We start from the raw sequence: 12,457 nt of genomic DNA on the forward strand, positions 1-12,457 counted from the left end.
CCCCACTGCTGGATATGGTGCCACATGCAGAAAAGGAGAGAAACAAAGCAGGGGAGGCACACCCTTTGTCTCCACGGTTCTGAAACCCTCTTTAAGCTCCATCAGCAAAAGTGGGCTCATCTGGGACTGCAGCCTAGGAGAAGCGTTAAGGGCACACTTGATCTTTTCCACGTGCAGTTTCATTTCCCTTTCCCCCTTGTGTGTTCCTGCCCTGCAGCTTATTCTCCTGATGGTGACTCATTTTCCTCCAAAGAACCAATTAAGTTCTTCGTAACATCAGCAGACTCACGATGACACTGATTAACGTTCAGAACCTGTAGGACTGTTCAGATAGAGACGACTAGGAAGGCACAGAGGAGGTCCCTCTGAGGTTTCACACAGTTGATTTGAGCTTGATGAGAAAAGTGCTTGGATTTTTCTCACTTAGCTGTGGCCCAGGCGGGGATGCTGCCTGGAGCTCCCTCCCCCAGAAAGAGACTGCATCTCCTCAAGAATGCCAGACAGTTATCCAAACCAATTCTATCAGTCAGGGGCTCACACTCCGTAGAGGCTAATAGGATTTGGATATGAAGAGTCTTCCCTCAAGAGACTGGTATGTTGAAGATCTGATCCCCAGCTGGCGGTGCCATTTGATGAAGAAAGCACTAACTCCATCGCTGAGTCCATGTTGAATGGGCTATTGGGAGACAGGAGTAAGTCATTGAGAATGCCTTTGAAGAAGGTGTGGTGTGCCTGCTTCCAACATGGTGCTCAACATGGTGCTTGTAAGGCCGCGTGTTGACCTGCATCAAGCCAACAGAAAGGGAAGCTCATAGGGGGACATCCTTAGGGATGCTTCCTCTACCCTTCTCTTCCATGTTGCTGTCCTGATGCAGGCATGAAAACAGCGGTGCTAGCTAGCCATGGACTCTTCTTCCTTTTAGGTTATTTATGCCAGATTCTTTGCTAGAGGCAAGGATGGCTGACTAACACAGAGGCACATATCTCAGTAATATGCAAACACCATCAGTATGTACGTGGAAGAGTCTCTAGAAAGAAAATCCTGAACATTCATCAAAGTCACCACATGACTCTTGACCCAAGGGGCTTAAGAATGTTCCACACAATCTTTTCAAAAGTCCCTTGGGAAAAATCAGTTTTCTCAAATGAAGTGTTACTGAGTCTATCAGCCACACTGCCAGCAATTTTGTGAGTTTTTTATTTCATTTTGCTTTGTTCATGCATTTTTTGTCATATTGGTCTTTGCTTGTTTGCTTTGATTGTCATTTTTGTGTTTTTGAAGGTTTTTTTATTGTTTCTTGTTTTTTATGTGTTTTGTTTATTTGCTTTGTTTCTTGAATTTTTGTTTTTGTTTTGAAAGAAAGAACATAAAATTGAGTGAGTAGAGAGGTGGGAAGGATCAGGGAGAAGTTGAGGGAGGGGGGAAACATGAACAAAATACTCTATTAGATGAAGAAAATTTTAAGCCCCTTGGAATTTATTAAGCTTTTCAAATCATCACCAATGCCATTGGAGGTGGCCTGAAATACCAAGGTCTAGGACAAAGACTGATGTCTTAAATAAATCTGGATGAGTTACCCTATGTTCTAGTGACCTGAAGATCTGGTTGCCTGACTAGTTATTTAATGGGCCTGCTAATCAAGATAAAGGGATATTAGTACTCACGTCACAAGAAGCAAGTATCCTTGTGTGGATGTCAATTAGACATCTGCTCAGATCCAAGTGTCATTGGATCTAAACCAATTACAATATATTCAGAGCCACTGAGCAGCTTAGTTGAAGGAGCTCCAATCACAACATTAAACACAACAGAAATCAGAGATACTTCTGAGTGGAAGCCTAACTATGGCAATGAGTGCTTCTGGCGCTGAATCTCATGGAGCACACAATTCTTTGAAGAACCTACATCTCCATTGTACAGATGAGGAGTTTGAAGGTCAGAGAGAGAATGTTCATCATTTCAACACTGGTGTGTGGAGATCGTGAGATCTGAGCTAACGCTAGTGTGATCCAAAAGTCCCAGCTTTGGAAGCCACACCATGGGAAGAACCCAAGCATGTAGGACAGCTTAGACCTGGCATGCTCGTGTTTCTTACTTGTAGAAAGCCCTAAAGAATGAGTGTTGCTCACAGGCAAGCCAGTTTCCCTTGAGCAGTAATTAGAAACCTGATTTGTTTCTAAACCATGCTTCTACTGCCTTCCACATAGGTCACTGTGTTAGTCTGCACCTTGGGACATTTCCTGCTAGTCCTGGTAGTGGGTGTCTTCTGCTCATCTCCCCTTGGCTGGAACTTAGTCATGTGGTTACATCTGAGTGCAAGGGAGGCTGAGGAAATGCAGTCAGGTGTGAAGGAAGAAACAAGAATAGTTTGGTTGAACTTTAGCCTCTGCTGGAAGAGAGGGATCAGGTTGCATAGCAAAGGTATAGTTTGCGACACCATTTCCAGTCCTCTTGCATCTTTGCATGTCCCTGGAGCCCTCAGCAAGAAAGCAAGCCTTTCTTTGCTGCAACAGTAACCTTACCAAGGATTTACACAGCAGTGGAAGGTGACATGACCAAGGGCCCCTAAGGACCAGTGAATCAGGTAAAGGACCATTTCACAAGCCCCCCCAAGCTAAGGATAAGTAGCCCTCATTTTACAATGGTAGGAGAATATCTGGCCTCCCTATCTGAATGGTTTCCTAGACTCTTCCCTGAAAGATTGGTCTTATCCCCTTGAGTATTTGGACATCCTCCTTGTTGGCTCTTTTATAAGTCTACTTTGTTCATCATTGTAATTCTGGAAATATTGATCAGATGCTTGACAATGGGGAATACTACCTGCCCTGACTCTGTGGACATCCTGGATCTCTGTGCAGAATCTCCTGTCTTACAGCCTCCTAGAGCTTAATCCCCTCCAGCCTCCAAACCCCATCCCATAGAATTGCCTGTACCCCATGAGATGCTATCATCTACTCCCCATAGTCTAGGCAAAACAGCACTGCTTGAGGCCAACATTTCTAAACCTCAGCCCACCTAGATGAGAACCACTGAGGGTCTCCTAGTTGTTCTGGCTGAAGCTGAAGATGGAGAAACTAAGGCTCTGAGAAGTGGAAGCCTGTCCTTAACAGCACAGAGGAAAATAGATCACGTGATATTTTAGGGGACTGGAAAAAGCAAAACCTTCTCCTTACTTTCAGGGTCAACTGGCCTATCTACCTGTCAGTCTGTATATTCTAATGACCTTGACTTAGTACCAGAGTCCCTGATAAAAACAGAAAACCAAGAACTGTAAAGAAGTGTCTTCATGTGTGATATATTCACTCTAACTTCATGACCAGAGGCTATTTCTTGGATGGCTATAACTTAGCGCTACACAATAATGCCTGAAGCCTGACAAGCACTCAATGAACATGGGACGGCAGGGAGGGGAGGAAGAGATGGATAGGATGGGAGTGAAAGGGAGGGGGGAGAAAGGAAGGATGAGAGGCTTTTTCACAATGTATTTCAGACCGTTCTGAATAAAGGAGAAGCGCTATCACTGCCTCTTTATCCCCAGTGGAATAAAACTGATCCAGAAAGAATCGTGTAGAATTATCAGGTGATCTACACTGATGGCCACCTCTAAGCCATGGGCATGCTCAGGTCCCCTAACCAGCCAAAATTCCTTACCACCCAGCACCCACACCCAGTCTCCCATACCCTGCTCCTCATCCTCACTCCTGCCCAGGGACAAAGCTGCTGAATCGTTTGCAGGAGCTACCACATGCCCTGACAAGTCTGAGGGCAAGCTGGCCATGAGCCGGTACTAGGGCAACTTATCTCAAGTCCCCCTGAGTGTATGAACATGTCCTCACTGACCTTAGCCACCAGCAGCCTGTCAAATACTTATTTAACAAATATCTTCTGGGCCCCCAAATCAGACAAAGAACCAGAAATCGGCCAACAGACACAAAACACCACACTTGTGGGCTCCAGCTTCATGACTTTAAAACAGCAACTTCAGGCAGAACGTGTTATCCAGTCTACAAAAGGGCAGCAGGTTACAAAAGCCAGAAGGATCCGCATGTCCATTCCAAATGGGCTCTCTGGGGTAGCTGATCCAAAGACAGAAAATACTTCTCTTTTCCTTTATTGTTCTGCTTTTATTTAAAGGGAAAGTCCCCAAATGGAATAGAGTTTCTCGGGTTGTTTTAAGGGCATCTTTCCTGTCTGTGACACCACAAGCCTGCTCTCCATTTTTCCAAGCTCCAGAGAGAAACTCCGCTTGCCAACACTTGAGTGATTTCACCTCTAGCGTTTCCATGGTGATGCACATCCCTGCACAGCCTGGAGAAAAGGTGCAGCTCCAAGTGACGATGAATATGAACGAACCCCAGCAATCTCCCTGGGGCGGGGACAGGCTCTCCTGGAGGAGCTGGATTGCACAGAGGCCTGGGTCCACATGGCCTCTGCCCTCAGGTAACCTGAGGTGGACTTCCTGTGCTTAGGATGGAAACCTTAGCTGGCAGGAGTTCTAAAGGACTAGTGAGGGAAGGCACCGGCTGTCCAGGAAGAATGCACAGAGCATCTCTAATAGGGCAAGTTGCAAACAGCATGCTGTTCTGGACTATAAAGGATCTCTGTGGTACCTAGGGCTTAGAGGTCATTGGCCTTTCTCCCAGCTTGGCCCACCTATAGGTTGTCAGTACATTGTGAAGATGCAACTATAAAGCATGGTAATTCCTCAAGAATCTAAGACTGAACCCCATTCCCTAGTGAGCTTTTCAGCCTAAGGTGAGGTCTGCAGCATAGATACCCCCTTTCTTCACCCTCCAATGAGGATATTCATAAAACTGCCTCCAAGCAGGCACTCGATACATGCCAGAGACAAGGTGTGTTGCATGTGTCCCCATAGTTAAGTAACTCATGCACTAGGTAGCATCATCTTCATTTTAGAAAGAACCTGGAGCTGGCAGAGGTTAACTGACTTACGCAGCTCACAGAGCAGGCTAGTGAGGAAGCCAAGATCCAAATGAATGCAGTCTCCACTGGAAGGTTTCTGCCATACGCACCACTGTGCAAGCTGAGGACAGCTACACACCCACTTCTACAACTTGATTTTGTTCAGCTTTCCATCGTTTCCAGTTGCAGCCGGAAACCCCGATCCTCCCACATCTTCTGTGCTGAAATATGGTTTTACTCTCTCGACTTAGTCAAGTATGCACGAGAGTCATACAGGACAACTGCCAGCCCCTCCATGTTTCATGAGGAAATGGGGGCCCTAAGAATCAAGCCTTGTTCAAACTCCAGTTTTCAACTCATTTCTGGCTCCAAAGCCAAGGCTTCTACATAGATCTGCTACAGTTTTCACATTATTTCTTCTAATCTATACTTGCCAACTTCTAGGTTAAGTGACCAGCTCTTCAACCTTAAGAAAATACAAGAGCCTGGTAGGATGGGAACTTTAATGGTCCTCTCTTACTGCCGCCTGTCTGGTGGCTTTAGCAGGCTCTCCTGGCTATAAATGTATCTCCATGGATTCTACCTCCTTTTCAACCAATGGTAATAGAATATCTATTGTACAGAGACCCTGTACTAGGCACAAGGGACAGAGAATAAAGGGTTCAAGCCCTGTGTCCACCTAAGTCAGTCCTTGCAGACAGCCGAAACAGGTGGGACCCTATTGAGTTCTCACAATAACCCCTGTGGGGCTTGAGCTGTGACAATGCTCACTTCTTAGTAAGGAAACTGGTGCTCGGCATAGCTAATCAATCAGCCCTCGAGGTCATTCCGTGAATAAGTGGGAAGGCAGTGTAGGAGCCAGGGAAGCCCCCACACCAACCTGATCCTGAGAGCCAGAGATGCACACTCTGTTGGGCTCTGCTCTGCTGCAGGGGCCGCATGCTATGGGGCTGCTGAGAAGGGGACAAGTGTGTCTGGGGCTTAAAGAGGACAGCCAGTGCACGGGAGACTTTGGTCCAGAAAAGCAAAGGGTAATGCAGCAAGGGTTCCACCTTGGCAGCCTTGTCTCCTAAAATGAATTAAATCAAACCAACACGCACATGTGGGGAATTGCTTGCTTTTCCAGGGATGGCTGTCACCACTTTTCTTAGATTCTGCAGAGTCCCGGACACACACACACCTACCAAAGAGAGACGGGACCACTGCCTTCCAGTGACACACATGACCTGAGAGGAGATCCTCAGGAGAAAGCTGTCCTTTGACAAGCAGAACAGTGCAGATCAGCGTTCACAAGGGGTTGCGGTGAAGACCCTGTAGATGCAAAGCTGGGCTGCGGAGCTCAGATCTTCCTCGGCTGGCCTTCTGCACCGCTGGCTGGTCCACCCTAGACCACTAGAAGTAGAAGAATCTGCCAAGGTAGGGAGGAGGGAGGGAAAGATGCAGAGCTCTGCTCAGACCAGAAGAAACCTTTCTCAGTTTCATTTGTAATCAGCACCTACAGCCCAGACAGTTCATCCTTGGGGTACCCATATCACCTAAGGAGACAAGGCTGCCACTTCCAGCTGCCACTTCCACCCCCGCCCCAGCTTTCTCCCTCGGATTTTGCTGCATTCCCAACTATACACCTAACCATCTGTGCTAAAACAGACGCTGTCAGAAGGGCTTGTGCCTGGAGCACTTGGCAGAGCACGTGACTAATCTGCATGCTGCCCACTGCGAAGACGGACAGAGTAAGGACTTTCAGGGTTAAACAGCCTGAGTGTACAGCAGCAGCAGCAGCGGCAGCAGTCTCTGTCCCAGAGCCGGTCTCTGAGGTGTGGCCTCATCAATAATAGTTTAGGAGAGTGATGCCAAGTTCCCGGAAGGGCAGGGTCAGATGGTTTAGCCTAGAGAATCAAAGGAGTTCCCAGACGATTCTGTTTGAGCTGTGCTCTGCTCACTGCCTGTGCCCACATTTGCAAAACCAGCTGGACTCAATGCCATCATCCAATTAGCACATGCCAGGACCAGCTCCCTGGGGCCAAAATGAAACAGGTAGGATGAGATCAAACCCTAGTTAGTCCCATGCTTTTCGAGTAGACATGGAGCTGCCAGAGGGGCAAGCTATGCCTACTGCAGGCAGTTGACAGTGCCAGCACAGGCCAGCAGCCCCGACAAAGGTGGGGACTCAATGATGTTCATTCACAACGTCGTTACTATGCCCTTCTCTGGACCTGGCAGTGAACCAAGCCCCCCGGGAGAGTGGGATGTAGAAGGCAGTTTCTCCTCTGAACAACTCCACAGCCTAGCAGGAGATACACAGCCTGCTGAAATAAAATTAGAAAGCCTGATAGGAGGGATGCAATTGAGCGAAGAGTAGAGAACCGTGAGAGTACAGAGAATGGTGTCTGATTCGCTAGGCAGCAGGGACCAGCCTGGAAGACTTCCTGGAGGAGGTGATAGATGTGTTGATTCTCAGTACCAAGCTGGCACTGAGCAGGATCCTGTATTAATCCGACAAATTATGGGGTGTGGTCAGAGCAGAAGAAATGATGGAGGACAAAATAAAAAGCTGGAAATGAAAGCACTTTCCACAAGCTATGATGACCCTCGCCTGTTATACAAGCACTTGGGAAACTGAAACTGGAGGATCTCAAGTTTAATGAGAGACAGAAAGACGAGTGAGGTGTGGGAGGGGGAAGCAAGGGAGGAAAAAAGCTATTTAAATGAGATCATCAGGAAGCAACACCAGATTTGTATTCTAACACCACTCTGACAGGGCTGGAGGGGATAACTCATTGCATAAAGTGCTTGTTTGCAAACGTGAGGACCAAGTTTCCATCCCTAGCACCCATGTAAAAGCATGTTCCTGTAACCCCAGCACTGGTAAGACAGACACAAAAAGGATTCTGGGAGTCTGCTCATCAAACAGCAAGTTCCAGGTTCACTGAAAGACTGTGTCTCAAATCACCACCACCACCACCATCATCATCCTTATTGTTAGTGATGATATAATTATTGATGGTGGCATTAATAATTAATTTATTTATATTATTTAGTACTATAAGTAATAATTTATAGTTATTAATCATTTAAATTAATAATGATGTGGCGAATGATAGAGGAGGATACTTGAAATACTCTGGCTTCCACACTCACACGTGCAAACACACTTGCACATGTATATGCACATAAATGTGTGCAGCACACACAGGCATGCACGCCCGCATGCGAGCATGTATGTGGGAGGTCCCAAAGGTACCAAAGGCTAAAATATGAAGAAAGAACTGTGGGTCATTCTTGAACCCTAACATACCAGCAACAGATGAATTACATGACTACCTGTTACATTGACCTGCAGAGATTCGAAATGCCCTTGAGACCAAGGAGTAGGTATGAGCAAAGCATAAAATCCCAGACTGGGATGTGTCCAGGAGTTGGAGATGTGAGTGGGACTTATTCCTTCAAGAAGTTTCTCTGAGAAGAAGAAGGGCAATGACTGAGGAGCCAAGTGAATTGGAGCAGGATGAGACTGGGGAGGGTTAGCCCAGGAGACAGCTGTCCATCCCACCTCCCTCTCTCCCTCCCATTGGATCCCACTGCAGACCCAGAAGGTAAGAACCTCAGTGAAGCAGAGAAGCTCCGAGTAGTGCCCACTGCTGGGGCAACAAATTTGGCGCCCTTGGAGGAAAATAACAAAAATCGCACCAGGCAGAAAGGCTCCAACCACTTTCTCTGTCATCGCTCCATGCCCAAGCCCTTCTGCTTGGCCCCTACTTCACTCCCTGGAGGTCTCACTGGGCTACACGATCATAAGTCATTGGCCTAATAGCTTTATTAGGGAGAAAAAGGCATTAAGGCCCAGCTTAATGAAACCAAGGCTGAGAAGGAAGCAGGCAGCACACTTGTCATCTCATTTGCACGACCTCTTGGGAAGCCACCAGAAAATGCTCAGTCTTCATGGCAGGGGAGATTAACCTCGGGCAGGAGTAACTCTGCCCATAAGCATGTCGCCAGCTTGTTTTCTTCCATAAAGGCTTTATAATAATAAGAAGCATCTCACGGCCACATGTCATCACTGGGCAAATAGAGTCAGGTTGGAGAGACTGCCCGAAGCCTTCCTGCTCTCAAATCTCTGCCTTGATCAATAAAAGATCACAACCAGGCAGCTCCCAGCTTAATTATTTACTATTTCTGTGCCTTCGTCGACAAGAAATTTTCTAAAGAAATCCAACTGCCTGCTCAGTGCCATATGGAGTCAATACCCTGTATTCTACGAGTGTTAATGAATTAATTAATCAACTAATGGCAGTAAAGGTCTGTGGAGACCACGGATGCTCAGCTCCCAAAGGGAACACTTTTCATTTGTTTTGGCAATAACTTTAAATCATTGGTTCCTAAAAATCCTGACTAATTTCTCAGCCACGTGTTCATTAGCTTGTATATATTGCCTGTCGATCACGTTGATAACATCTTCCTATTTTGTTTTCCATGTGATTTCCACTCTATAAAGCCAATTCCCAATTATCTGTGAAAACATTAAAAAGAGAGTCAATAGAGGATGGAAGTTCCTCCTCTTGACCAATCAGCAACCAGAGTGTCCCTGGGTTCAGGAGTTTCACTGGTAAACCTGTTTGCGTACTGTCTTCTTTTGCCCTCTGAATACACCAGGAAAGTAGTAAAATTCGGGATGAAGCTTAAGAAATAAAAAGAAAAGAAGCATAAAACCAGGTCCAAACTACTGCACCAACTACATGTAATTAAGACTACATTGATGAGACCTCAGTGTAATATTAATCATAACCAAAGGCAGGGGGGACAGCACAAGATCTTCCTCCCAGAAGTAAAGGATGCATCGGAAGGGGATGGCCAGGAAGCAGGAGAATTAGAACTGGCTTTTGGGGAAGTAGACAGTGTTGAAAATGCCATAAAAGGAAACTACAAAACCTGAACCAGAAGTTCCTTTCAAATAAGAAGCCATGACTGCACATTGGTGTAATGAAGGCCAGCGGGAAGCATTAGGCAACTTGACAGCTTTTACAAGCTGTCAACATTTCCAGAAGAACAAGGGAGTAACCTGGTGGGGAAAGAACGTCCAGTCTAGAGCCAGAGGGAGGGGCTTATAAAGGGGTGGCTGAGATGAAGTATGAGGAAGTCTCTAATGGTCTTTGCCTAGTGAGCTGCCAAATGAGAGGAATGAGGGGCCATCAGAAATCCCACTGTTTGTTTTTGGTTTTTTTTTAACCACATTTCATTGAATGTTGACAATGTCTAAGATGTGACTTGAAAAATCGCCAAGCCCTTTTCTCAAGTCTGCTTCAATGGTTGGGCTGTACACAGTTGGTAAAGCAGCAGAAATAGAATCAAGAGATGAGTATCACCTCCAGTTCCGCTACCCAAGAGGATGTGGGGTGGGGCATGCAAAAGCCAGGGCTGGGTACCACCTAGGAATAACAGTATGGGTTCATGCCAAAGTGCTTACTAGTGCTCGCTCTCTCGCTCTCTCTCTCTCTCTCGCTCTCTCTCATGCTTGCTCTCTCTTGCTCTGTATGTGTGTGTCTGTGTGTCTGACAGTCTCTCACTCACTCTTGCTCTGTGTGTCTGTCTGTGTATGTGTCTCTCTCCTTTTCTCTCTTTCTCTCCCTCTCAGTCTCACTCTATCTCATTATCTCTCACACCCTCTCTCCCCTGAATCTACTGAGGAGAAGCACGGGGAATTGGAAGGGCAAAGGGGACTTCGGTTGCCAGGGCTGAGAGATGTGTTCTTGGCATAGCAAACAGAATTTAGCATGCACTTTTCCATAGAAACCTTAATGAAGATAGTAAGTGAGACCCATCAGGCGGACAGAGCGAGTGTGAAAACAACCAACTCTGAGGCCAGAGAGATCCCAGGGTCCTAGTTTTACTATACACATGCTGAGTGCCCTTGGGCAAGTTACCCAACATATCTCTGCTCTGGTTCACTTTGACATGAAGTTCTTCTAGAATTAAACCATTGAGATAGCATAAAGACCAGAATATCATCTAGTCACAGCATACATAGCCAGCACTAACTCGGTTAGTATAGTTATTAAAGAACAAGGCTGTAGCAATTGTAGATTATGTAGACTTTTGTGGGCAACACTTTTAATCCAACTATCATTGTTTCTGGAGTGGGGAGAAGCACTCTGAGTTCAAGCAACCCACTAAAAGATAAGAGTTATACCCCCCCCCAATTAATTTACAAATTGGGCACTATCTGTTCTTGTTTTTTTTTGTTTTTGTTTTTGTTTTTGTTTGTTTTTTGTTTTTTAGCATCTAAGATCACTTGGTGCAGTTAAGAAATAAAATGTACTATGTGTAACTTTGTTGCTCACAAAATTATCATGTCTGAGATACACAGAAATGTGAGGACTAGGGAAGGAAAAAATTCATAAAATGGGGGAGCTTGCCTTCTTGTTTTTCCAGCTTGAGGAGGAAAAAGCAAAAGGCTGTGGACAATAGTTTCGGAAGGACTCTCCATCATTAAAGTGGGATCCTAGCTCTTCTCATAGATGAGTGATGTCAATCAATAGAACTACTGCAGAAACTGGGTGGTTATGGTGCATACATTTAATCCAAGCACCCAGAGGCAGAGGCAGCTGAATCTCTATGAGTTTGAGGCCAGCCTGGTCTACAAAACTACACAGAGCAAGAAATTGACCCTGTTGACCGTGTCAGAGAACCAGACAAGTAGACAAGCAGAGATGGGTTCTCATGAATTACTGTGACAAAATGCTGCTGAAATGAACTACAGACCACCCTGGCCTCCATCACTTCATGAAGGCTTAAGGATACTGTCTCACATAGCATGAGGAATTGGGGCACACTCCACGTAATCCAGAGGATGTCACATCCTACAGGACCCAGGTTCTTAACATCTGCCTTTCAGCTCTGCCTCTCTGAGCATGTGGTAAGATGGGTGCAGCAGCAACAGTAATCTTAGCCTCACACAACAATGCAAAAGGGCCTAGAGAGAACCTCTTCTTCGTGTGTCTCTTTAAAATTAAGGAAACCATTCCCAGAAGCATGTGCCCCAACAAACAGATAGTGTTGAGAAGCAGCTCCTGTCACACAGGAAGGAGGCCCTGACCAACTCCTGTCCCTGGCAGACTCCCCTGTCTGCCTACACCACCATTCATCATGATCTTTGTGATTTTTCTCTTTTGTTCCTTGAGTTCCTTTGTTCCCTTCTATGACATTCTTGCTATTATTTTTACTTCTAAAAACAGTTTAAATATTTTATATTCTCCTTATATTTCTCTGATTTTGCTTACACATTTTTAGATTATGGGGAAATTGGATTTTTCACTTGATTTTTTTTCTCTGTTCTCTAACCTTCTTCTGTCTTCTGTTTACTGCTCCTTCCATTTTAGTTCCTTTTTAATGATGTGAACTTACATTTTTAATCTCTTGATTTTTTTTCTCCTAACCTTCCCTGTCTTCTGCTTGATGTTACTTCCATTTCATCTAGATTCTCCTTTCTTCCTTTCTGTCCCATACGCTCTCCCATTATTTCTCTACATTATTGCTATT

The 12,457-nt window shown here is 45.7% G+C and overlaps 1 pseudogene; it reads left to right on the forward strand.

Annotated features, from left to right (window-relative positions):
• Window positions 1-3,827: 3,827 nt before the first annotated feature.
• Window positions 3,828-12,457, forward strand: part of LOC127234215 (60S ribosomal protein L7a-like) — a 114,472-nt pseudogene continuing 105,842 nt past the window's right edge.

The sequence above is a fragment of the Phodopus roborovskii genome, unplaced genomic scaffold (assembly GCF_943737965.1).
Source record: "Phodopus roborovskii unplaced genomic scaffold, PHOROB, whole genome shotgun sequence".
Classification (NCBI taxonomy): domain Eukaryota; kingdom Metazoa; phylum Chordata; class Mammalia; order Rodentia; family Cricetidae; genus Phodopus; species Phodopus roborovskii.